This window comes from Rattus norvegicus, chromosome 3, assembly GCF_036323735.1.
Source record: "Rattus norvegicus strain BN/NHsdMcwi chromosome 3, GRCr8, whole genome shotgun sequence".
Taxonomy (NCBI): Eukaryota; Metazoa; Chordata; class Mammalia; order Rodentia; family Muridae; genus Rattus; species Rattus norvegicus.
Window position 1 is genome coordinate 120541607 of NC_086021.1, and position 27832 is coordinate 120569438.

At 42.9% G+C, this 27832-nt stretch overlaps 1 protein-coding gene and 1 long non-coding RNA gene across 9 annotated transcripts in view; one reads left to right on the plus strand and one right to left on the minus strand.

Moving 5' to 3' along the window:
* Positions 1-3479: 3479 nt before the first annotated feature.
* Positions 3480-13200, minus strand: LOC120101626 (uncharacterized). Its single transcript, XR_005502331.2, has 5 exons — positions 12941-13200; positions 8799-10664; positions 7093-7222; positions 5162-5251; positions 3480-3846 (listed from the first exon to the last, which is right to left on the minus strand). It is a non-coding gene; the product is annotated as an uncharacterized LOC120101626 (long non-coding RNA).
* Positions 13201-13838: 638 nt separating this feature from the next.
* Fmn1 (formin 1) overlaps positions 13839-27832 on the plus strand; it is a 384534-nt gene continuing 370540 nt past the window's right edge. For 5 of the 8 annotated variants that reach the window (XM_063285290.1, XM_039106467.2, XM_063285289.1 and 2 more), the window contains exons 1-2: positions 13839-13951; positions 14457-14582. The gene's annotated coding sequence lies outside the window, so the exon portion shown is untranslated. The other 3 variants (XM_039106466.2, XM_063285291.1, XM_039106468.2) reach the window with 3 other exon arrangements.

The window sequence follows — 27832 nt, forward strand, 5'->3', positions numbered from 1 at the left end:
TGTGTGTGTGTGTGTGTGTGTGTGTGTGTTTGTAAAATGTTGAAGGAAAGTGCTTGGAATGGCTAGCCGGCTTGTTATCAAGTCTCTGTCATCATGAAGAACGAGAGTGATATACAAAAGGAGGAATACACATGTGGCTGGGGAGGTTAATGTAAAGTCATACACCATTTGCCCCAAACTTGAAGAGGGGATACCTCAATATGGAGAACTAGACAGCATTAAAATCTCAGGATGACTCTAAAATCAAGGGTTTGAAGTACATTCTCTCTTAACACAGCTTCAAGATCCCTTACAATCTGCTTTGCACAGAGACAGACACACAGAGAACTTACAATCTCACTTATTAGCTATCCACTGTGGCTTTTTCTCTCCAACCCTGAAAGAAGACAGGGGTCCTATATGCTCTGCTCTTAAGAGCTTGCCCCATCTGTGCCTTTTCTTGCACTTCACTTGCTGATGTCAAATCTTTATGAGACTGAGAAGACATTTTAAAGCAGAGAGAAAGAGTTTGGCTTGTAATTGAATTTTCAATGAAGCCATTATTCTCTGTATGCTCTGATATTAATCTTAATTGAGGGGCTATTTTCTCAGGGTCTCTGGATGAGAACACCAGGTCTGGGAAATGTTCCTATAACCCAGTCAGATTATTCCTTCTCCAATCCTTACTCCAAACACATATACAGTTTTTAAGCTGTAGAGTCAACTCTGAGGTTACTTGGAATCCAGTTGGTTTTTTTTTCTTTCCCTTTCTGCTAAAATAGAAAGATATATATCCCTTTTGCATATCTATGTCTATAAGCTTACAAATAAAAAACAGTTTTCAAGTAGCTCGGCAAAAATAAGCTAAATTGGAGCACAAATGCCCTCTTCAACATAAAAGTCTCAGGACTAAGTCTGTCCCATCCATTCCCCGCAACCCCGCCCCACCCCACACTCGAACAAATGACTTTATTCTGAATTATATGAGCAACTCCATCTGTTTGTGAAAGGCTTGGCGTTGCTGGCTGAGAGTTCAGCTGGGAGGTTGGTAGAATGGTCAAGGTCTCTAGGCCTCGAACACAAGGTTACATATCCCCGCTGTGCCTGCCTCATAGAGCCAGCGTTCCTGGGAACCGAGAGGCCGGCCTCCTCCTTCATGTTGTTGTGAGGATGAGAAAGAGAGAACATGTGTTCCAGATAATATCAATGTAAGAACTTTTGTTTCTGGGATAAGCTGCATGATGGTCTATCTGACCTTTGCATGTGGTCTTTTAAAAGCAACGTATGCTTAAGTTTTGGCATAGCTACTAACTTTATATGAGTGTCACTTATGCATGTGGAACCTTGAGAATATTAGTCTCCATATTAAGCCATTTCTCCCAAGAGCTCACTCAGCTGACACGAAGCGTCAAGTATCTTAAACTCTTAACTCCTAACATTGAGTCAATCGGCTTATGGGGGGGGGGAGTTTTAAAAAGCAAAACAAAATGAATAGCTCCCACTCTGCCCACACTGCCTGAGTCCTCCATATAAATACAAAGGCTTGACACAGTCAAGATAAAACATCTGAAGAATTTGCTTGCAATCTAAGCAACTGAGAAATTAACCAAGGGGTACTATCCTAAACCAATAATGTGCGAAGGTACAAATCCTAGAAGTAAAGGACACTGTGGGAGAAGAACACCGCACAGCAGCTATCTCCTCTTTCTCTCTAGTATGCTAGCTTTGTATAAGATCTGGGTACTCAGCCTGTATCATCTGGCAAAGGCTCAGTGATTCTCTGCCTCAGTGTGGAAGTCAGATGACTGAACTAGTGCAAACAAAAGCTCAGAAGACTAAAAGAGACTTCGGGCGAGCATAGTCCTAGCTCCCTGCCCCTATGAATCTGAATGCAGCACTTGCTTGTTGTGATAAAGAGTTGGCGTGCCTAACTCAGTGAAGAAGAGGGTTTGTTTGTTTGTTGTTTGTTTTGCCCACAGTTCAGGATTATTCCATCAAGTCAGCCAACTCTTGGTAGCTAGATGGACTTGATATGGTTTGTGGCAGCCGGCCTTGCCAACAGCGTCCTCACATCTCCATAGATGGAGGCGAGAGAATAGGTGGGAGCAGAGATGGGTTACAAGCTGTGAGCCCCACTCTCATGACACAGCTCCTTTACCCAAGCCCACCTTCTACAAGTTCAACAACTTCCCATGAGCCTCTAGAGACATTTCATATGCAAACCATAATACTGGTCTTCCTTCCATCCTTTTTCCCTCCTTCCCTCACCCACTCGCTCACTCCTTTCTTTCTTCCTTCCTGTCAGAATCCTTCCTGTCAGAACACGGTCCAAAACTGGAGTTGTGTGAGGAGAATTTTTAGTGCTTGTGAGAAAACCCCAAGTAAACAAGACAAGAGTCTTGTGACCTCAAAATTCAAAAACACAGAATTGCTCTTGGAGGGTGTTCTTGTGCTCCTCCCAGGTATAGATAGAGGATAGAAATGAGTTTACCTCAGATTATTCACTACAACTAACTATTGTTTGGTTATATGCCTCAATGGAAAAACATGTTTTGCTGCATGCAGCTTGTCTCTGTGACTGCACACTTTATTCATGTGACTCTTCTTTATCCTCTCAGAACAAATTATCAGATGTTCTAAACAAAGTTGGCTATGGCTGAAGACATCATAGTCTACCTCATTTATTGGCTCTATTCTTTTATGTCCCACCACCTCTAGAGTCATGACACCTTCCTTCCTCCATCCCTCCTCTCTCGCTTTCTCCTTTTCTCCCTCTCTCTCTTCTTCCTTCCTTCCTTTCTTCCTGTGTGTCTGTCATTACAGACATACTAATTAGGAGCTGCTGGTATGCTAGGAAGCATACTTTTCTCAATGGCGATATTTAGTTTAACAGCTGCCCTGTCCATTCCACAAGAGGCTGCTTTCACTGTAATGGAGAACTAAGCCACAAACCAGTGTGGACGGAAGCGAAGCACAGATCCCTGCCAGGGTGCCTTGCTCCTGCTCTTGTTCCTGATCCACAGGGAGTCATGAGTTCCAGCTCAGTAGTCACCATTGTCTTCTTCTTGGCTAGGAGCTTCATTACACCTCACATGACTCTAGAATCCAGCTAGATGCTGCTGTGTAAATGAGAAAAAGGAAGCTGCACACCTTGTTCTAATGAAGGTCTGTTGTGAAATCCACCCTAAAACCCAACAAGCAGCACTGATATCCATTGGTGAGAAACTAGGTTTTCTGAGGTGAAGCCGGGGTGCTGCAACCGTATGGACAATCAGAAAAAAAAATCTAGGGTTTAACGGGTGCTCTGGTCTCTCAGAAGCAGGAGTCCTGTGAAGAGGAGAATTGAAAGGACCTTGGGCTACTGGTATTTTAGCGCTTGCTTTTTGAAGATGTTGCGGAGTGGTGGAAGCACACATCTGAGAATAGACAACAGTTTCTGTTCTGTGGATTCATCCCCAAGTCCCACGCTGAGCCTTTAAGACATTGGGTCTCAACCTCCCTAATGCTGTAACCCCTTAATGGTCCTCATGTCTTGGTGACTGTTGGGATAGAAATCGGGATAGAAATCGTGGCTCAAGTCTGGACAAACCATACCAGGTCAACACAGTCCCACATGAAGGAGGTTTATTAGGGTGACAGAGACAAGAGGGGAGGGGCAAGAGCGGGAGAAGAGAGAGGAAGAGAAAAGGAAGGGGGCAGAAAGGGGTGTACAGGGTTAAATGAGTCTGCTCATGTTAAGGCACTAAAGAATTTGACCCCGTGCACACTTGACAATGCCTGGAGATACTTCTGGTTTTCAGAACTGGTTAGTGGGTGGTGGTCCTGCCACGTGGTATGTCGAGGTCCGGAATGCTGTTAAACAGCCTCCTAATGCACAGATGTAGATAAAAACAAGACAGATGTCAGCAGAGCAAGCGTGAGAAATCCTTCCTAGCATCTTCTTCTTACCTAGCTCCTGTAGGCAATGTAATGACGGGATCTTTCCTAAGAATGCGTTTACCTGAGCAGGCAGGCGGTTTGGGGGTGACATGGGGATGCATATCTAGGGGGTAAGTGGGTTCTGCTGTGGCTATAGAGGGGCCCTGCCATCTGCTTTCTCTACATTCAGCTTCCATGTTGTGTGAGAAAGAAGAAAGACGAAAGGACATTGGTGTGAAATTTACAGATGCACTTAGTACGCACAGCGACAGCCAGTGCAAGTGCTGAGGTGGCGGCCACAGGCCTCGGATGGGAGGACATACTGTAGTCTGATCAGCTTGTTGGGAACATAGAGATTCTTCCAGTTTCTTTAAGTGAAAAAGAGCCACTTGCAATTTTTACATAATTTCGAGATGCAAGCTTTTGCTTTGGTTCTGTCCATGAAGGAAGTTGGGGGTGGGGGTCAGGGATAATAAGTTCTCTATTGGAGCTGAACCACCCTGTAGGACTCCAGTCTAAAACTTTATGGCTGAACTTAAATGTAAGGGAAGCCAGCAGCAGTGAAGTGGGCGTGTCCGGAGGATTGCCACTGACAGAAGTGAGATCTCATATAGGGTGAGAAGCAGGGAGGCAAAAGTCACTAGCCTTTGAGTGTGCCAATTAAAAACACCACTCACTCCAGTGCCACAGAGTGTGGCACTATACTGCTTAGTTCTGTGCCTTCAATCAATCCTACCTTACCGTCTGGACCCTCTTCTCCCTTGCTAACCCCCTCCCCGTTTCTTACACACCTCCCCTCTCCCCTCTCACACTCACAGACACATCTCGAGAAGGCACAAAGGCATCAAGAATAAGAGTGCACTTGATTGACTATGTGAAGACGGTACTTTAAAAGTTGAAGAATATAAAATCTATTACTGTACTTAACTTGTGGTTCTCACCCTTGAATCATGGTTCTCTTAAAAAGAAAAAAAAAAAACAATAAAAACCTATGAGCTGTCTTCCCAGAATCATAGGGCCATAAAATCCATGTTTTACATAAAATGCCAATAAATTTATAGGTATCTCTGAGAACTGTAAAGACTTCATGTTTTTAAAAAAATCTCTGGAAATAAATTATGGGGTCAATAATTCTATCACCAACCTACTGACCTTAAGTATTTATAGTAGGGGTTGAAACCCCACTCTATGGGAGCCATTTGAGAAACCTGGGCCAAGGAGGATATAGGGCAACAGACTAGGAAGTGTTAGGGGCTGTGGTCACCTTGTGAGATGATTTTCTTTGCAAAATCAGCTTATGCCACCTCTGTCCACTCTTTAGCATGCAGGCTCAATATTGTCAGAGTTTATATTCCTACAGGAAGACAAGAATCTTAATTTTATTGCATTTCCTTATTTTTACCAGATGATGCAAGCAAACAGTATACCAGTGGATTGATTCTGTCACATTTCCTCATTTTTTCAAGTACACACATTCCAAAGATCACCCATGTCTCTACCACAAGCTGGTTTTGTTTTTTAGGAAACATTTCACTTTGTTTGCCTTATTGACAATGTGCCCTCTATCCATTCCTCTGCCCATCCATCCTTCCTTGTACTTCATTACAGTTTAACCTAGGTACAGACATCGGAGCACTTCTAAGATGTTTTAGGTCATTAAGCTTAACTTTCTATTTAGACATCTTATTTGTATGTTTTGTGCATGAGCACTTACATATACATTTTATGAGTATTTAGAGTGTGTCATGTATGCACCTGTGTGTGTGTGTGTGTGTGTGTGTGTGTGTGTGTGTGTGTGCGCGCGCGAGCGCACGCAGAGGACAAAGAAGGGGAATGGGTATCTTCCTCTATCACACTCCTCCTTTTTCTTCTGAAACAGTTTCTTTCACAGAACCTGGAACTAGCATAGCTACCAGCAAGGCCCTGCAATACTCCTGTGTTGTCATCTTAACCATGCCCATTTCACTGTTGTTCTGTTGGTTGTTTGGTTGTCTGGTTTGGCATGGATTGTGGGAATTTGAACCTATATCCTCCCACAGAAAATTATTGTTACCCAGCCTCTTCCTGGCCCTATCTTAAGTAGTTTCCATCTCTGTATTTACATATTTTCGTGTGTGAAATGATTAACCAGAAATGTCACTCACCATATTGCTAGAATAGTATTTAGGCTTGGTGATGATACGTAGACTTGTGATAGGATGGCCATGACAAGGGTAAGGGTGGAAGTGGTGTGAAAAGCCAGAGTCTATCCAAGCAGTTATTTTTTTAATAAAATGTTAGGTAAAATACATATCCTTTGCATGGACATAAATGTAAATGGAAGGAACTCTGTGGGGAAGACATCAGCAGCCATGACTAGAGAATAGCATGTGCAGATTAAGGAAACATAGAGGCATAGAAATCAGACAGATGAGTTGCACACACAGACAAGCTTTTACTAAGTGACAAATTATTTTCTCTGAACTGGAGGGGAAGGGAAGTGTTCATTAAGTAGTAAAAGATACACACAAAAGGAAAATATGTATACCCATTTGGTATTGTTGATGTTTTTTTTGTGCACTGTGCCATACACAAAGTTAAGTGTTTGCCACATTATAGCTGTACATTTAGAAAGAAAATTCAAACTCTAATATAGCGTAAATGAGGACATTAAAGTATTAAAGGACTTTATAGCTCAGAAATTTTACTGTTAGACAAACCATAGGTAAGACATGAACTCTTAACCTTTCTTATTTAAGCACCTTCTTCTAACCATAGTTATAATTGATCATCTAAAGTTATTTTTTTCAATTTGGAAACATGATTTTTAGTAACAAGATGTGACTGGGACCTACTACAGGATGTGTGGAGTCCAATGTAAAATGTGACCATGAAGCCATTTCTCATAAATAATGTAGAATCTTAAAATATCAAAGGAAAGCATTCTCTAAATTGTGGTGACCTTTTGTACTTGTGTCTTTTGTGGCCAAACAGGACAGATGTCCACAGAAGCCATACTTGACTGTGCTACTACAATATGACACTGAGGCCCATAGAGTGTCAGACAAAAGAAGAGAATCCCAGGGTGGACCCCAAGACAAGGTAGTCCCACCATGGCGTCTACTGAGCTGGAACTGTAAGATTATACAGGGTGAGTACTTTATTGTACTGTGTGCCAAACAGATTACACAGGAAAAAAAAACATGTTAGGCTTACTGGTCGCTGGGCATTCAATCTTCCTGAACTTGCTTGATCAGAAAGGTCTCCAGTCAACTGTCACTCCAGCATTGGCGCAGCAGATTCTGGACTGGGTCCCTTCTGACCATCACTGCCGATGTTCTTGAGTCTATGTGGATGGAAGTAGATCATTCTCCCTTCTCCACATTTACAACCCAGTCCTCTTTACAAATGTGACTTTTGTGAGCCCTAATATATGATTCAATTCTTAGACAGAACTGGTCATCAATAATATATGCATAAGCCCCTACATCATGCACACGCCCTTAGTCACTGACATGCTTTCAGATACCAAATTCTGTCATGCAGAATAGACTCAGGAATAGTGAGTGGTAGAGTTGTCTGGTTTGGATCCAAACTGCTTCTGTCTACTCCCCAATCTTCTCAGGAGTTCCCGCCTTTTCTTGGCAAGAGCTGTGGAGGCCCTGGTTTGAGACCCATCATCCCTTACTTCCTTCATATTAGCCTGTTTCTTATCAGGCACAGACATGGCCCTTTTATCTTTTCAAACTTCAATCACTCTCAGAATCCTTTTTTCTTTCCCTGAGTCCTGTACCTGTGTATACCAGGAGAAAATGAACCTTTGTGTCAAATTGGACTGAGGCTAGTACCTAACACTAATCTGATGGATCGCTTCACATGTCGATGCCCTTGCTCTGGGATGAGTAGGAAGTGAACATTGGGTAGACAATGTCTCTTGGTAAAGGATGCTTTCCACTGACTCTCCCAGCTGCTGTAACTCGCCAGTCAACCATATTGTTTATTGTTAAGTAAGCGGTAAGTCCTTTCTGTGAGGTTGTAAGAGTCTGTTTGAAGACCCCCCACTCAATAAGGCCACAAAGATGGGAATCGCTGCAAGAAGTTTATTGTTCCAACATATGTTGGGGTCCCCCAGCATGCAGGCACAGAGGAGACCCTGAGCTCACAAAGCACACACTTTTTATAAACATATTGGACGACTGCGATTGGTTACCCTGAGCAACATTTAAAATTATTGGTCAACTCGAATGGGAAGGGTATCTCCTACATTTGGCCCTGTCCTGCCCATCTTGTGGAATTTGTGGTATTTCCAGACATTGTCTTTTCTCCAAGTCACTTCCCTCTCTGTCCTCACCCTAGGCAGGGTAGTTCCCTGTTTAGGCCATTTCCTCATCTGTCCTTACCCCAGGCAGGGTGGTGGCCTGCTATTTCAGACAGGGTTCTCACAAGGTGAGCAAAAACAGAGGGGGATAATATTTATTCCCTGTGTCAAAATGTAAGTGATAATTTTCCTTATTAAATGTTAATGTAAGAAAAGATAATGGATGCTAAATAGGCGTGAAATGAAATTGACACTGGAATAATGCAAGAGCATTAGCTGCTGAATGCTTTCCTGAGAAAAATGGTAATGGTTATATGCATATATCTACATGTATTTATGTATGCATACAATATATGTGCATATATGTGTATGTATAAATACATGTATATATGTTTATTCATATAAACACAGGTATCTGAGGACTTACATGAACGTAAGTGTCCTGTGCAGTCTGACCTGCCCACCTTCTCAGCCTGTGTGCGCCCTCCCCTTTGAGCCCCTTGAAGCTACCTTGAATCCATTCACACTCTTCTCTCATTTCTTCAATACAGTTTAGGTTTTCTCCCAAATCTCAAAAAGCCAAGAAACTCTTTTTGCATGTTACCTTTTCTGCCTGGCTGCTTCTCCATCATTCTTCTGACGGATCAGTTCCTTAGATTTCCGTTTCAGGGTCAGCCCCTCCAGAAGCCTTTCTCAGACCCCTGCACCTCCCAGCCCCATCTGCTGGGTGTGCCCAGGTTCCCTTCTATTCTGCTTCCAGGGAGCACATTTTTTTTTCCTCTCAGGTACTCAGTTTAGGAAATGATTTTATTTCTCTGTACGTGTCTCAGTATCCTCGAGGAGGGCCTCCTCATTCCTGTGTGTGATTGCATTGTTCACATCAGTTTCCTCTGAAGTGGAAGAAAGCCTGTTAGTGACCTTTCCATTACCGTGATCTAGAGAGAACTCTCCTGTTTAAAAGTGCCTCCGGGAAGACTTTTAAACAGGAGAACCCTGGGATTATCATAAATTTTTATTTGGTTCTCGTATGTTTCAAATCACAGTGTTTGTCTGATACTATCACAATGAAAAGGGTGTTTAAAGTCTGCTTCACTTCTGTTGGAGGCTGCAGCTGTCCTCTGCAGCGCCTGCTGCTTCCTTTCTGACTCCATTGACTGTGACAGTTCTAGGTTCATTTACCACAGAACGTGATTAGGCTGCATTGTCCACAGCCCTGTCTCAGTGGGAGATCCTTTCCCTTCCCATCCTCTCTGAGTTGCTCACCCCAAAGCAGGTGGTTTGGGGGCCTGCCTTCTCTCTCTTCTGCCCTCAGGGGTGCAGCCCTGTGGGGTTTGTGACTAATAAATGACTCTTTGACAAGGCAATCCCCGACAGGCCTCTCTCTTGCCAGCTAATGACAAGTCACTGGGATCTTACTGCACAGAAATCCTGCCGTCATGGCTTAGAATTTGTCTCTTGGCACGACTCCTTCACAATCCATTCTGCTCACCTATATTCAAGGGAAGAATAATCGCTGTGATGTGTCCTGTGGAGTTGAAGCTCAGCGCTTTCAGGGAATTACTGGGTGACTTCATGTTTTCAGTTTGAGACGTGGGTTTTTGTTCCTTTGGACAAAATGACAGCATAAATGTACTAACTCTGGAGCTCTGTGAGGGTAATTTCTCCATATGGTACCTCTGGTAGCACTGGAGATATATATATTTTTTAAGATTTCTGTGGGCTAGTTTATAAAAAAAGAAAAAAAGGATCTTGTCAGTCTGCAAATATTTTACCAGCCTCCACAATATTCAACTACACATCGCAATGTTACAAGGGTAATTTGTCATTTAAATCCTCTTCAGAATGCGTGGGGAATAAATAAACCTTAATGATATGACAAAAGAGAAGCCCTTCCAAGGCAGTGAGCCATCCATGGTCCAAGTATGGATGCTTGCTCTTTGGATTCTGACCTTCCACAACCCAGTCAATCTTTTCCCCAGCTGCAAGCCTGCAGGAAGTGACGTGGTGAAGCACGATGCCTTGTTTTCCTGTGTCTGGAATCCTTAGACACATTAGCAAGGTTGTCATTTTGATGCTCGTCGAAGACTGCAGAGATGATGAGAACTACCGTGCCATAGAACAGCGTCCGTACTATGGTGCACCCACAGCGGTGAGTTGAATTTATCTGGTATTGACACGAAAAGCTGATTATCCAGCTGAGGGCAAATGAGGAGAAAGCTTCTTGGAGATTAGCTGTTTCATCAGTGTCCTACATTTCAGGAGAGGGGTGTGATCATCTGTCTTGTGATTAATAATCCTTCTGGATGGGCTTTCCCTCTATACATAGTGTATCTGGATTGAAGTAAATGTAAAATCAATCCTGTAGAATGTTGTGCATCTTTTCTTGGCCGTGATAGATACAGAAACAGGTTGAGATTGGCTGAGCAGTTTGAGCTGGACCACATTAGTGGGATAACATGTTGAGTTATGTCTAGAACGAAGAGACAAAGGAAATGAACAAATCTATTTTTTTTCTAGAAGAGGTCTTTGGTGCTGTTCTATTTCTCTGTATACCTCTCAGTATCCTCTGCCAGAACCTCATCGTTCCTGCTGGCCCCTTATATTCTACAGTTTCCCTTCCCTGACAAACCTTGTTTCTGATTGGTCGCAACTGCAAAGGTGAGACCTGGCAATCACAGAGGATGTTTCCAGCTATTTCCCAACTCTGCATTTCCCTGCATTTCTGCGGGCGCTGGAGTCCTTTCAGATAAGGGTGCCAATGTTCATAGTCTTCTCTATGCATCTTATTTCTCTGCTTCCTCCATCTAAGTCACACCACCTCAGGGGGAAAATGATTCAACTGTGCAAAGTAGGTAACTTATAATGATGTACAAGGAATTGTGAGGGATAGAGTGACAAACTGGAGACAGTGAATTCCTGTAGGAAGAAGGTGGTTTGTTCTTTTGAGAGTCTTTAATCAGTGTGACCTGTGGGTACTTGTTGTTTGATGTAATAAAAAGGCGTATGTGGAGGAAACAAACAGATCTACAGCCCTTAGTGACGATGACAGGGTAAGCACAAAGAAAATGGCATCTGATGAACTTGACCTATTTACCTTATTCATAAAAAGAAAACTCTTAGTAGTCAAACAATTATATCCTTAGTTTCTTTTATGGTAGAGACCAAGCTCAGCATTTAAGAGCATTTGCTGCTCCTCCAGGGGATGTGAGTTTCAGTCCTAGTAATCATGTCAGATGGTTCACAACTACCTCTAACTCCACACCAAGGGGAGAAGGGAAGCTGGGAGAAGGTGATGCCCTCTCCTGGACTCTTTAGGCTCTCTCTCTCACACACACACATGGCACGCGCGCGCGCGCGCACACACACACACACACACACACACACACACACACAATTTTAAATTACATTAAAAAAAGAGTAGTAAGGCAGAGAAACTTTGATAATGCCATAGGTCATATCTGAATATAAAACCTGGCTTAACTTTTTCCTTCTGTCTTTGTAGAAGGAGGGTGGTCATTTTTCCAAAGTAGATTTAACCCATTGTGACCTGTGGACAGTTTACCTGCAGTGGTGGTAATAAAAGGATTGTAAGGAAATTTGTGCATCGAATGCTTTCCCCTTTCTTATTCTTTTTTTTTTTTTTTAATTTATTCCTTTTCCTGTTAGTGTTTTGCCTGCAGGTATGCTATGTATACCAGGTGCCTGCAGTACCTGTAGAGGAAAGAAGAGGGTGCTAGAACTCCAAGAACTGGAGTTGTGTGGGCCTTGGGCTGGGACTGAACTCTGGTCCTCTGCAAGAAGAGCACAGAGTGCTCTTAACTGTTGAGTGATCTCTCTAGCCCTGTTACCTCTGAGATTTTTATCTCTGGTATTTTGTCATGGTAACAGACAGCTGATAAACCACCTCCTCCCTTCTCCCTCCTTCTGCCTTCCTTAGGCAAGAACAGCATTTGTGGAGTTGAAGATCAGAACAGGATTTAGAAATCTCTTAAGAACTTTGTTAAAACAATTCTGGTTGAAGACTTTGTATTCTTAAAGACCCTTTTTAAAAAATTCTTTTTTTCTTCGTAGGAATTACTTTGTCAGAGTGCTTTAAATTCCGACAACAATTAGCAACTAGCTGGGGTCGAGCCCTGGAAGAATGTACTGACTTACCATTTATATCAAATAATAGCCCCTCTTATGAGCAGAGCTGGCTTGCAACTACTCCTAACAAACACATTTTAGGGGTGATGCTTGTGTATCAGAAGTGCTTTGAATATTGCATTTGAAGTAGTTGGGCATAGAGAAACTAGGTCCCTCTAGGATACTTTTCGGGGAAAAAAAAAATATATATATCCAAGGGAAAAATGGTGTTAATGCGTTTTGTTCTTCTAGTGTGATAATTCCTGAGAGGTACTGATTTGGTGTGAACTCTGGTTACACAACTACTTTACCTCTCAAAGACTAAATTTCTATATCCCTTTGTGGAATTCATTTCAGGTAGATATGAGGATTGTAGAGGACTACAAACAGCTCTATCATCTACTTGTCTATATGGCATCTTTTAGCATTTTATTAAAAAATGTTCCAAGGAAAATTCACTTTCTACCTTCTCAAATGTTTTCATACTCAACATTTTATACTACTAGGGATAGAATTCTGCTTTTAAGTACCAGATGGTGGATTTTGTATTTATGTGGGAGTGGATTAAAGGCAATGCCCTTTCCTGCCTACCTACTTGGAAAAGATCCCCAAATCGCATACCACATCTCAATGTCGTTTAGACCTCTAATCCTCTTATGAAAGGTTTCCTGGTGTGAGCTGTAATCATCAGTAGTTAGACCTTTATTTGGAACAAAACAGTAGTGTCTGGGTCTGAAGGTCTGTACTGAGTTAGCAGCACTGTAAGTGATTAAAAGAGCATCAGCTATGCAAGAGTCACACCAGCAGGCTTGCTGCCTTGCAAGACCCAAGCTCCTTGACTCAGTTCCCTTCTCTGCATCACCGAGGTCCGAACATTTTTCTGCTTAAACCGATTTAGCTTTTGAATCATTTAGGAGAAGATCAGTTTGGAGGCAGCTGGGCAGTTGGGCAAACATCCGGCTAGAGGACTAGCATAAAGGTTTGGTTTTTATTGAGTTTTCTTTTCTTCTTTCTTTCTTTTCTTTCTTTCCTCTCTCTCTTCCTTTTTTTTTTTTTTTTTTTTTTTTTTGTGCTAATTTTAGACTATGATACAGTTCCAGGAGCCACCAGGCCTGGCCAGGTTTCTAAAGCTGAGGCCACCAGCTTCCCTTCCCCATCACTTCCAGCCAGTCCGGAGCGAGCGTGCACCCTGGGACGTAGCCACGCAGCCAGCAAACAAGGGGGCTTGTCTCCAAGGCCAGGTTGTCGCCTTTGCGGTTCACTTAGACCTAGCCCAAACACTACCAGTTTGACCCAGCGGTCAGATCTCAGGCCGCGCAGTGACGGTTCATCAATCCAGGCAGGAACCGCGCTTGGGCGGTTAATTTGGCGCTGCGGTTTTCTGCCCGCCTTCCCATCGTCTGGCTCGGCAGCCGCTGCACATTTCCATTGGTCCGGATGACTGTCTATCAGTCCATTGCACACCTCCCCCAAACAGCCCGTCTGGCAGGCGCGTGTTGGGGAGGCGGAGCTTTGCCTGGGGGCGGGGCCTCGGCGGTGGAAGGCACTGCGACCGCTTCACCGCTCCGGGTCGGGACTGGAGCGCGGAGGCATCCCGTCGCAGTCGCTGCTCCCGCTGCTGTACCTGGTCAGGTAAAAGAGTCTTTCTTCCTGGCCGTCTGCCCCACCTCTTCTTCCCAGCGAAAGGCTGTCTGTCTGTTTGGCCTCTCCGGTTTTGAGGTTCTGGTCAGAGCTGTTAAGCCTCCTGCCTTAGCTTCCCCTCCAGTAGGTTCCTCCTGCTCCTCCTGACCCCCTAGAATCACCCCAGCATCCCTCTCTACAGAACTCATGGAACTCATGTCGTTAACTCTCAGACCCTAACCTTCTTGACCTGTCAGTACAGTCTCATTCCAGCTTGGCACAGGAACACCGGGAGGGTTGGAGGGCCAAAGAGGGAAGAAGGATGCAAGCTTTCTGTCTGTCTTCCTGTCTGCCTGTCTTCCTCTATTTCTTTATTTCTTCTTCTTCTTCTTCTTCTTCTTTTGTTTTTTATGATGCAATTGCACCGCAATGAAGTTAGATGGAGAATAGAAGCTGCTTCTTGTTTATCTTGGCAATGATGAGGGTGTCTGTTGCTGTACTGTGCTTGTATTTGTAGGTGACATTCACCATCTCCGTTTTCTTCTGCCATCATTTTGTCATCATCACAGCCATCACCATCAGCATCCTATCTTCCTCCGTCAGAACTCTCTAGTTCTCCAAAGGCTGACTGTTTCTCCTCTATGTAAGCGCTGGACACCCCTCCTTCAAATAGCAGGCATGCCCTTGTCTCCAGAGGCCACAACCAAATCTCCTTTTAACCCAAGGACAACTAGCTGGGAGGTGTGTGTGTGTGTGTGTGTGTGTGTGTGTGTGTGTGTGTGTGTGTGTGTGTGTGTGTTTGGGGTGGGGGAGGGCAATATTTGCACTTGCAACAGCTTTCCAAAGGAAACCTTTCAGTGTTAATCACCAGCATTTCTGCTTACTAACTCCTAGAGAGTTTGATGCTGGCACTGACACAGTCCAGGTCTGAATGCAGAGTCTGGGGTCTGTAGTATAGAACTGTGTAATGCAAGTTATACCCATAATGAGATGAGTGTCCAGACCCAAGCCTTGGAGACGACCTGGTCAAGCAGGGAAACATCTGCCTTCCTCCCACAGCGGCTCCAGTTGTGCTGAAGTTTGTTTAGTATTTGTGTTTGGGTATGTGTCACTGTGGCTGTGTCATCTTGGGAGATCTAAGTTGCAGAGAGAGAGAGAGAGAGAGAGAGAGAGAGAGAGAGAGAGAGAGAGAGAATGAATTTCTGTCGTCTAGCCCAGAAGACATTTCTAGGTATACCTCTAAAACTCAACAACCATTGCTTAGCTCTTTCTAGGACTTGCTGCAAGGTCTATTAGGTCTCTGATTTATTAGCCCCCTTTCAGGAGGAAAGCATTAAAGCTGGGACTCAAATATCAGATTGCTTTAGAGGATTCCCAAGCCCCAGATTCTCCTCAGCCAGAGACAACTAAACACCAATCTTCCTTTCTCTCAAGAGCATGCAATCTAGTGGCAGCACCAACAAATGGCAGGCCTCTATACTTAAGAACTAGGAGGTAGTAGCCTCATTGAAGGGAAACAATGGTAGTAGTTGGCAGAGAGTCGTAATGGTTAAACTCATAAACCAGTTAGGCGTAGGTTCAAATCCTGGGCCAGCCATGTATTAAGTGAGTGACTTTTGATAAGTCATCTCCTTGAACTTCATCATCCAAGAAATGCAGGCAATCTTACCTCTCCTCTCATAGGGAAGTTGTAGAAGGTAGGAGAAGTTATAAATAGTTCCTCCTGGCAGATGTGGCAGAATTAACAATCAGTGTTGTTAGTAATGCTAGCCAACAAGAATAATAAGGGTCCTAAACCCCCACCCCTCGCTCGCTCTCGCTCTCTGTCTCTTTCCTCTCTGTGCTTACTTTAGACCTCAGTACTTATGCTTAGGGGATGATCTTCTTCAGATTCCCAGTAGAGTTGCCTCTTGAAGGGTCCCACTGATTGAAGCCATCTGTGTTTGAGCAGCCATGTCTTGCTCCAGCCTGTCCAAGAGCTTACTTAGCAAGCTCTCAGTTAAGAGGCATTAAAGATGAAGCTTGAGAGAGGACTTCTCTTTGGTCTCTGGGTCTGTCCTGGGCTGTTTTTTTCTCGGTGGCTGTTCACCACACTGACGTGATAAATTGTGCCTTCTGCAGAATCATTAGTGAATGCATTGGCTTCTGCCCAGGGGAAGTCAAACAACTTTTCTTCAAATGTCTGTGGGAATTGAAGCAACTCTAAATCACCACCCTGAAGTAACTTACTGTGTAACAGCATTATTCTTTTCTAAGAATACAAACTAGACAGAATCACTGAGTAACTATGTGTTACTCAGTCTCTTATTCAGAGAAGTTTACATCATTCTGTCCACTGTGGGGAGGGAGAATACTTTGAAATTTGGACTTTATTATCCTTTATGTCGGTAAGATATTTTCTATCGTGTGGGATAGAAATCCAGCAGAAAGGATCCTAAGAAACATGATGAGCATTTGGGTCTCACCTAACTAAAGCCAACCACATCGTTAATATCCCAGTGAGGAAGCCAGCCCTGCCTTTCAGGGGCCTCTGAAGTTGCTGTCCTGCTTTCTAGCTTTGTCTTTGGGCATTTTTTTTGCCAGTTCTCTTTTACCTCTGCTTTTCTCTCTCCTGATGCCCTTACTCTGTTCTGTTACAGACCCTGACCACTCAGTCCCTTCGTATACTCTAGATAAACAGCCTTTCAGCTCCATAGCCCAAGGCTGCTCCCTTCTTCAAGTCTAAGTAAAAAGCCCCAGGAAAGAACTGTACTTGGTAAGCCCTTGGTCCACAGGTCTATTCTGTCTGTATTAAATGCTTTGGTCAAGGGAACAGGGTACTATAGATGGAATGATGGTCTGAGGGTTGAGTTTCATATCTAGTCTTCTGCCGAATCCAGATGTAAAGTTGGTAGCACAAAGGGAGAGAAGAAGGGAGTGGTGTGGGACTTGGCATAGAGACGGTTAACATCCCTGATAGAGATCTGAGGAACGTCTTTACCTGACCTGGTGTACAGTGTAAAGTATTCGGTGCCTCACGGCCTAGTTCATGTTAAAGCTCCAGGTTCATGCATGTTGTTTTCACAGACTGAATTATGTTTCAGATGACCTTGCTTTTACATTTTTAATTTAAACTTTATTTGTATAAGTGAGAAAAATCGTCAGGAATGTTGAAGAGCCTGCAGTAATTCCACTGTTGGCAATTTGATAATGTTTGGAATTGCTTGTCACTTGTCGGCCAAATTTTAACATCAGATATATATATATATATATATATATATATATATATATATATATATATATATATGGGATGCACATAGTGTTTGTCTTAAAAATAAGCTTAATTCTCAGCAGGTCTCAGCCTGTGTACTGACAAAAGTTCCAGTCACCCATCTGACATGGTTCATCTCTGCAGAGAAGCTAAACCATGGGAATCAAACGTGAACCTGCACCAACAGGCTGACTTTTGGAAGGAAATGAAACATCCCTGTGTTTAGGGTCTATGCTGAGCTGCTGAGAAAGCAGTAATCCATGTGCCCCATAAAACAATAATTAGCGGGAGGAGGATAGGGTGGGTATTGCCTGCTGACCTTGTCAGCATAAAAGGCTGGAAACTGAGGGATGAACTGTGTCCGTGTCTTCTGAGACTTTTCAGGTCCTTTGGTGGACAGAGGAAAAAAAGGCTCAAGGTAATGGGGTTTTCTAATGATTTTCTTTGTTCCCACAGCCCTTGAATATATACTGCCCTAATGCTGGGGTGACTGTGGGAGAGCTGGCCCTCCATTGGGCCTCCCTACCTCTGCTTTCCTAAGCTGAACCCTCCGAAGCTCTCTGCAGGAAGTCAGCTTCTAGCCATGTCCTTTTTTGCTCCTTTCTCCAAACCAACACATCTCCTTCTCTACCTTAATCAGAAGTGACTTGTTTTGTGTTCTGTTTTATTACAGCCGTCCCCTTTCCCTTTCTGAAGTATCAAATTGCTCTTAAACACCAATGTCCTTTGAATTAAACGCATTTTACCTTGGTCTTGGCAAGCTATTGGGGGCCATATGTCAGAGGCAGGCAGGACCTCTTAGCATTTGTGTTTCCCATCAGGGTTGGGCCCTTAATTGAGAAGCAGCAGACTGGAGAGGGTAGACACCAAGCAGCACAGGAAAGAGCATTATGTCTCCGCTGACAGTCCAATCCTCACACCCCAGCCCTGAGAGTGCCCTTGGGCAAGAAACTGGGAGACCCGAATGGCCTCACTGCCACATTAAAAAAAAAAATCCATCAAATAGCGCAGTACTGTTGTTAAACGAACTTGAACCCACGTGGGCATCCACTCACACTCCTCCGGGTTTGTTTCCCTATGACACCTGCTATGAAACATGGGAAGAAAATGTACAGGTGTTTCAGAGGGAACAAGAGTCTGCCCGATTAGTAGAGAAGCCTTCCCCACTGACCTGTTCACTGTAGTGATTCGGGTTTCCTAAACCTGACCCTCATGCCGATGAAGTGCAGTGACATTGTCTGAGTGAATGATGTCACCTCCAGGACAGAGGGCAGCCTTCTGAGGGGGTGAACAGGGTGGTGCTCTTGCACACGGAGGGCTCCACCGGAGTGCCAACATCTTTGTCCACAGTGTCGGCTTCTCTGAGTACAAAGAAAGCAAGTTGTTTGTTATTGTTGTTGTTGTTGTTTGTTGTTGTTGTTTTGTTGTTTTGTTTGTTTGGTTGGTTTTTGCACTTTGCTGGTGTAAAATTGCTGAACTAGGAGGTAGAAAGTATTTTGGAATAATTGCTATGGAAAAAAATAGTTGATAATGTTTCTCTTCTGAGAAAAATAAACATTGTTGTTTTCAAAAGTGTTTGGCCCTGAAGAGACAGTAAATAAAATTGCCCCATCCAGTGAGAAAAAAAAAGGTCTTGTCTCTTATCTACAGAATAGTTTGTGTGTGAGCACTAGAGCAGTGGGTCTCAACTTTCTTATTACTGTGACCCTTTAATACAGTTCCTCATGTTGTGGTGAACCTCAACCATAAAATTACCTAATTGCCACTTCATAACTGTAAATTTTTTTTACTGCTATGAATCGTAATGTAAGTATCTGATATGCAGGATGGGGGTCCCGACCCACAGGGTCTGAACTGCTGTGTTGCAGGGTAAGATGTAGGATGTGTACTTCTGCTTCCGTGGCTTCACTGGCAAGGAGCACACCTTGAGCTCTTAGCCCTGTTCATACTAACAGCTGGGGTTTCAGCATTCCAACACACAGTCCCTGTCATCTAATGTCTAGGGAAGAAAAATATCCTTAACAGATATTCTAATAGCAGGCAGGGAGACCTCCCCCCGGCCCCCACGCCCTCTGCCTCCAGACTCACCCTGGGCCTGATGCAAGGATTTAGATTCCTTGCCTTGATTCCTTTCTGTGCTGACCCCTCTTGTGACAGAGAAGTGGCACTGACCTTGCCTCTTGGACAGAAGAGGGGCCAGGACTCACAGAGGTCAGCATGCTTGCTCCAGGCCACCGTTTTAAGTAGAATCTGGTTAGTGTTTTGCCCACTCCCTAAGCTTGCATTCTACTTTCTGTCCCTAGTAGGCCAGTGAGAATACTCCTGGTTTTAATTTATTTTACTTTAGAGCAGGATAAGCCATAAATATAGTGCAATATTTTGAGTACAGATCTAGTGAAAAGCAAGTCCAGCTTTTTATACTCATTGAAGTGGTCATCTGTTCCCTTTTTAGATGAAGACAGTCACTTAGGACACATTTCTAAGCCTAACATGCATTTGGAAAGCTTTGCAAAAAGATTTTTTTTAAAGCTAACAGATCTGCAGAAAGTGGAATTCATTTATAGAGTTGGCACCAGTCCTGGCCTTGTTTGACAGTGTCCTCATCTCCATGTGTCTCTGTCTCTTCTGTAGCATTCTCTTATCTTCTGTCCTTAGGCCATTGGCAGGGCTTTAGAATTCTGCTTTTGACACCCATTCAAGGTAAATAAGGTTAGCACAGGCGTATATAGTAGAGGGTACTGTCTCTGTGTCACCTGATTTGGCTTGAGTTAGTCCTTATTTTAAGCTTTGCAAACATATATAAATTCTAATTTTTAGGAATATTTAAAGACCTGAAATTCCATACAACCACAGTAGCTTAAGAAAAACAGTGACAGATTACTAAAGAAATCATGGTGTTGTTGTTGTTGTTATTGTTGTTTTGTTTGTTTCATTTTGTTTAGTATAGATTAGAGTTTATTCAGGGCATGGGGAGAGAAATTATGAAGGTAGTAGGGCAGAGAAAGAGAAGGGAGAGGTAGAGAATTAGAAGAGTAGAAGAGGAGAGGGGTAGAGGAGTAGAGGCCGGCCATGAGCACGTGGAGAGAAGGGGGTAAGGGAATGGGGAGAGAAGAGACAAAGGGGGAAGAGGGGAAGAGGAAGAGAGCAAGAGAAATCATGTTTTCTTAATCAGCAACATGTGCATAATTCTTACACCCACATTACTCTGTAAGGAAGTATCGAGGTGGTTTTTTTTTTGTTGTTTTGTTTTGTTTTGTTTTTTTTTTTATTTCACAGTAGAGAGCAGTGAGATTTGGATGTGAAAAATGACTTGCCCAAGGTCACTCTTGTTCAATAGCACAGCTAAGAACAGATCCAGGTCACCTGACACCCTGGCTTCTTTCAATACATCACTGAGCTCCTTTCTGAAAACAATTGCCCTGCTCATTCCAAATGGGGGGGGGGGGACCCCAACTGTTTCATTTTCACTTCAGGATGTTACATATCCATAGTTGCAATTTATCACTATTTGCTAAATTAAAGAGCTTAGCCTAGACAGAATTTATTATGAAACATAAGCTGCAAGCTGGACAGATGATACAGCACGGTGGACAGATGATATAGCACGGTGGAACTTCTGCCTGTGCCACATCTGCAAGGGAGGAAATGTGCAAGAAGTGGGATGGTTCAGCCCAAGAGTGCACACAGAGGGCTGTGTCATGGCCCTGGGGAGTAGCATAAGAAAAATGAATGTCATGAGCTACAAGAGGGTTTGAAAAACTGTAATGTAAAGTTTTTAAAGGAATAGGGTGGGCTTTCACTGTTACAAGCAATTTCCCCTGATGGAGAAACCCAGAGAGAGGTGGCAAAACCACAAGAAGTCTCCTTTGCTCTTGTCTTTGTCAGTCAAGCCTAGCAGGTAAGAAGCCCCATCAGGGAGGACGGCCACAAAGCAAGAATCTTAACTCTTAATTTATTACAGACAACTTTAATTTCTGTTTTAATCACGTTCCTTCTGTGAAGGTTAAACAGTCGGCCTCTACCCTCCTGAGAGCTACACCCCTTCAGCGTCTTTGCATCTCTCCCTTCCCCCTAAGAACTCTGGAAGAATCCTCCTTTCGTGTTTCTACAGGACTCTTCATTTATAAAAATATCTTTCTTGTTTAGTAGCCTCCAAGAAATTCTCTAAGAAGTTTTCATAATTCTCCTGAGAAATTCTAAGGATTTTAAGATGTGGGAAAAGCTAGAGCTATTCACCAGCTGTTTCTCTTTTCCTCCTTACCCCATTTCTTCTGATAAGATAACTGCCTACTTTCATGGCTTTCAAGGAGGGAAGTAGGGAAATAAAAATATAGATTAATATCGCTGAATATTACTCTGCTCTAGAGTAGTGATTCTCAACCTTCCTGATGCTTTCACCCTTTAATAAGGTTCCTCATGTCGTGGTGACTCCCGATCATAAAATTATTTTTGTTGCTACTTCATAACTGTAATTGCTACCATTATGAATCATAATGCAAATATCTGTTTTTCAATGGCCTTCGGGAGTCCCAACTCACAGGATGAAAAATGCTGCTCTAGAAACATAGTAACTTGGGATCTCTTGTTAACAACTACTTCACTTCTAAGGATGGTCTATAAGGTTCATATATTAACATCCCTATCCATGGCCACACCTATTTAAATGAACAATTTAGTTTTCACCCAGGTGGGGCCACATGACTGACTTTTTTCCAAACCAGAGTTTTGTATTAGAAGATGGCCGTATGTAGGAGTCACTTGAGTTAAGTTACAGAGAAGTACTCAAGGGTCCAGCCTGAGGAGCCTCCTTCTGGAAGGCTCTGCTTCTGCTCCTTCCTGTCTTCGGCTCACTCTTCCCTTTCTCCAATTTCATAAAATGGTCCATGAATTCCATGGTGTCACATTTGCTTCTGATTCTGATCAAGGTGGCTTAAAACCCAGCTTCAGCCACTTTCACTCAAATGTTATGTAAGAGTGATCACCATTTTGCCAAAAACAAAGCCAGGGTGAAGAGGAAACTGAAATCCAAGATAGGTCTTCGGACTGATAGTAAGATAGAATCTAGCCACTTAGGTAGGATGTGTCTATCGAATAATTTAAAGTGACAGTCCTATAAACTGAATTTGTGATTCCTGAGCACACTTGGGCATGTTTTTAAAAACAAAACATTTTTAGTTCTAGGTACTGTCTTGACCCCTAGTGAGAGTTGAATAATCAAAATTTTCAAAACTGGCAGCTCTTGCGTTCAAAGGATGACCTGAGAGGTGGGTATGATAGAACCAGGATGAGGTAGCTCAGGAAATATGGGCTTTAAAGGGGTTGGACAGGAGAGGAGCTAGATTACCGTACAAGAAGTGAGAATACAAAATTGATGGAAATAGATTTGGCTCAGAATAAGAGAAACATTTATATTTAGAGCTGTCTGGAATGCCGTGCGGTTTCCTTATATGGTTGAGAATTAAGTCCAGGCAAGGTGGACTAGGTATCCATCCATAAGGGCTGCAATCATGGAGAGAGGCCAGCACTGAGAGGGGATGGGCACAGTGACTAATATCTAAGTTTTCTTTACATTAAAGATTGTATCATTTTCCCTATGAATAACACTAACCCATGGACTAGAAATGCCAGCCCTACTTTGACAGGATGCAGTAGGAGTTAAAACACTTCACAAACAAGTTTTATAAAATCTCTGTTCTTTCCTTAAAACATACAAAAGCTACAAAGTTTGATGGGCAGAAGACATTTCCAAAAGTAAAGGCAATAAAAATTTATTTATGCTTTATATTATAGTCAACAGTGATTAAAGCTGTTCACGGCCAATATGTTGTTTACAAAAATTGAAAAAGTAACGCACAGAATATGAATATGATAGTGCTAAGAACAGGGGATGCTGGATTTTTACATGAAATCAGCTGGTTCCTTGAGTTGTTTCAAGTAATAGCAGCATAAACATCTTCTAAATAAATGATATGCTTTTCAATTCCATGGTATGTGTGCATATGTGTTTGTATGCGTGTGCACATCCATGTATGTCTGCATTTGGAGCCCACAAGTGTCTTCCTCCATTGCTCCATTTCTTATGGTAAGACAAAGTCTCTCACTGAAGCCAGGATTCATCATTTCTGCTAGTCTAACTAGCTAGATTTCCCCGGGGGTCCAATCTCTCTCTGCCCTTTGAATGCTGAGGAAACAGTCAGTTGGGTACTCAGTACCCAACCTGGCATTTATGTTGGTTCTGGGAACCCAAACACCAGTCTGCATGGTTGCGTGGTAAACGCTTTACAATGACATAACAGGTTGAAATTATCTAACAGTAGTTAAAATACCTGGAAATGCAGTGTAAAGGAAAAGTCCATAGAAGCTGCATGTGTAAGCCATCTTCCCAACCCTGGGCCCACTTGATGAAAATAATGCATGTTGATGATCAAGAATTCCAACGAGGCCAAAAATTATGAGACTGTGAAAATGATTTAAAATTATCTCATACTATAATTCCCATTATTAACCATATTATTTCAGACGTTATTTACCTGAATGTTTGTAAACATTTGTGTAAGAATGAATAAAAAAATTATAGTGAAAATAATATAATTTTTGGAATTCTAAGAAATTAAAGAAAATGAAACTAAAAGAATTGACCTCAATTTCAGATATATTATATCTCTGAAAACTCTGACTAAAAATAATATGAATTTTGGTTAAAGATAAGCTATGCTTATAAATTGTTGTCCTCATACAACATTGATTGAGTTAAAGATGAACAGAAACTTTTCCCCTTCCCTTGCTATGCCTTGAGTGTTAGTAAATACATTCTTCCTTCTGTATGGTTCTATCTTGTTTTTCTCTTTGGGGCTGGGAGGAAACTGGTGGGAGTTGGGAACTAGTGTTGCTAAGCTTCAACGGCTTCCAGCCATGCACATTCTGGGTCCACTCCCTTTGTACTTCATTTATAAGTATTTTTCCTACTGTTGGATAAATGTCAGCCCACCTTGTTAATATATCCCTAACACTCTGGATCCAAGGCATTATTTAAACTGCTAACCTATTGTTTACTCACCAAAATGTTACTGCACATTGACTTAGCCCCAGGAATTTCCATAGAAAATCCATATTAAAGTATACATAGCCCCTGTACTCAAATAATACTGCCAATCATACAGTAAATTCGTAGTAAGTCAGTTCCATGGTAGCTGTCGTTCCATATCACCTTAGGATATGTGTTTTACCAAGTCCTTATGTAAAATTTTCCGTGTTAAGTGCATTAAACGTTGGGCCTAATTTTTGTCTTGATCCAATAGGAAGACATTTACTGCCCCTGTTTTATTCATGACAAAGCTGAGTTTCAGCAAGTCCTATCCTAAAGTTCTACAAAAGATGCTGATTGTCAGGTTCGTGGAACTGGCTCCTGGTCTTTGGCTGTTGAAAATGATCGAGGAAGGAGATGCATGCAGGTTGACTGTGATGGAGTGAGGTGAGGTGCACAACCGTGCATGTACAGTACAGTTGAAGAGTTAGAAGGTGGCTCAGGGCAGGGTCTAATATAACGAAAGCCCTTTCACTCCCCTAAGCCTTAGTTTTATGTCTATAAAATAGGGTTAGGGGTGAGAGTATTAAATACAATAATACTACATAAAGTATAAAGTATGAGATAAAGTAACACAGTATCTCCCTAAGTGATCAAGAAATAGCAGCCATTGGCATTTTTAGTGTTTTTAATAAAACCCTTGGGATGTTCAAACAAAAGAACACCTGCCCACCCAGGATTTCCAGGGGATGAGACCTTTTCCTTACACTGTGATGAAAGCCCAGGAATTCACCTGGTGGGAGGCAGATAGAATCTCAGTAGGAAGTGAACCGTGAAGCACAGGCTGAGAGGTCCTGCTGAGGTGCGCAGTATCTGCCCTGCCCTGTGTACCTCTTGTGGCTTCCTTCCTTCCTTCACTTGTACCTCGAGAGCCTCTGCAAACAGGAGCATCTGTGTTCAGAGAAGCTGACTTGCAAATAGACTACCTTATCTTACTGGACCATCTTCCCATTGAGAAGGTGAATGAGTCAGTGTCTGCGCAGCTCCAAGGAAACCTGAGGTGACAGGGCAGCTTCAGGGCTTTTGGTCCAGAAGGCTCCTGAGGCCATCCCAGGCCAGTGTAAGTACAATGGATGACTGGTACTAAGAAGGCACCTACAGCCCCTCTCACAGTCTAGATCAGCATTTCTGAATCTTCTCTTCATTGGCACCCACTTCTGTGAAATGTTCATACAACAGCAAGATTGCATTCCATTTATACAGTTTACTTAGACCTGCCTCATGCTAAGAAAGAGGAAGATTTACTCCCTTCCTAATAACCAAGTGGGATGAGACCGCTTCAGAAATCCTCTTCAGGTAGGCTCCAGATTAGTCTGTATTCCACAAAGCAGTAGAAAATCATGTTTCTCCCAGCTTAAAACTCCACAGTGACCTCCTGTTAACACTTGGAATTCAGATTCTTAGGCCATGGGTCCCCAAATTTGCCTCATCTGGATGCTCCTGCCTGCTGCTCTAATCTGATCTAAAGCCAGTCTGTTTGTAGAGAAGAATTGCTCCCATGGACAAAGCAAGACCACTGACCAGAAAGCCTTGGCAGCCTTCTCTGTGCAGGGTGGATGTAGAGAAAGTCCCACAGTAGCAGTTATAACTGCAAAAGGGCTCAGAAGTCGGGGAGTTGGCTGTTCTAGAAAAACCACGTGAGACATTTCTACAAAAGTGTCAGGCAGGGATAGAACCTGGTGTAAAAAAATGTGCAGGAGCAAAGCTGTGAACTATATGAAAAAATATTCAGAGTAATGTATATGACATTACTGAATGGCAGAGAGGAATCACATCCCATACAGATGAAATAGTATGTGCAGAGGCCCAGGGAGGGCTATGTGGCCTGTACTGGAATCTCTAAAAGGTAGTTGTGCCTGGAGTAAAACCAGCCACACTGTAAAAGCCTCCTTGGCAGTGGGAAGCAATGACCCCTGGGATTAGAGTCAGTAAGAGGGTCTAGCGCATAACGTAACAATTGCAATTCCCGGTATAACCCCTACTATTGCCAGATACTATGTTATTCAGTGGATGCTATCAATATCATTAGCTGTATGGCAAGGATGGGAAATAAAGGCATCCAGAGATTTTAAGAGCTGTCTCAAGTTGTCACGCTAAAAATGAAAGAGCTGCCATTTGAACCTGGGTCTTAAAACTATGCTAAAGGCAGGAATCAGGGATAGCCTGTACCAAAGACAATGAGCTCAGAGGCATCTGAACATCTGAATTCTTTGGCATAGTAGATATGGTGGTTTGGATAGGAATGGCCCCCATACACATGTATTTGAATGCTTGGCCCACAGGGAGTGACATTATTAGGAGGTGTGGCCTTGTTGAAGTAGGTGTGGCCTTCTTAGAGGAAATGTCACTTACAGGGTAGGCTTTGCGGTCTCAGATACTCAAGCTAGGCCTAATGTGGTATTCACTTCTGCTGCCTCTATCAGTATTGAACTCACAGCTTCTTCTCCAGCCTTATGTCTGCCTGCATGGTGCCATGTTTCCTGCCATGACAGTAATGAACTAAACTCTGTACCTGTAAGCCAGCCCCAGTTAAATGTTTTCCTTTATAAGAGTTGCCATGATCATGGTGTCTCTTCACAGCAATAAAAATCCAAACTAACACAGTAGGGTTGAGGCAAACCTTATGCCATAGATGGTGTGATGGCTATTCTTGGTTGTCAACTTGACTATATCAGGAATGACTTGCCATCCAGAATTGGAAGGGACACATGTGAGACATGTTTCTGCTTCATCTGAAGTGCATAAATCCATGTCTAGTCCAGACCTTTGAGGCAGGAAGCATGCTTTTGGTTTGAATCTTGAGTTGGGAAGACACACCTCTGTTCTGGGTCATGCCTTCTGGGAAAGCCTGTTTAAGGACACTGAAGACAGAAGCCTTTGCTCTTTGCCTGCTTGCCCTCTTCAGCTTGCTAGCAGATCTACTCCTTCACTGGCTTTAGAGTGTACTTCTTCAGGATTTCAGTGTAAGACCATCTGAGACATCCAGCCTTTGCACTGAGCAACCACTGGAATCTTAGACTTTCCATCACTGCCAGCCATTGTTGGGTTAGATAGACCGCAGCCTATAAGTCCTTTAATAATATATACACATATCATCATATAGAGTAAGAAGAGGGTTCTAGTTTCATTTCTTTTGGATTCCCAGTTTTCCCAGCAACATTTGCTGAAACAATACTTACTTTTCCTAATTGATGCAAAATCACAACTCTCAACTTAAGGGGAATAACAAATAATTGAGAGAGAGGGAGAGGGAGAGGGACAGGGAGGGAGAGAGAGAGAAAAAAGGAGAGAGGAGAGAAGAGAAGAAGAGAGAAGGGGAGGAGAGGAGAGAGAGATCGAGATCCATTTTATAAGTTCTGTTATTCTAGAAAATACAGACTAATACAGATGGATAGAGAGGTTGGAGTCCCAGAGCAGGTTAGAGAACCATAATGTGAGTTTCAACTATTAGATCAAAACTCTAGAAGGTCTCCAGTTGAAGACTCTTACCTTTGTACATGGGCCAGGTAGGGGAACTTAAAGACAGCCCTTCAGGTGCTCTATGTTAAATGTCAAATCA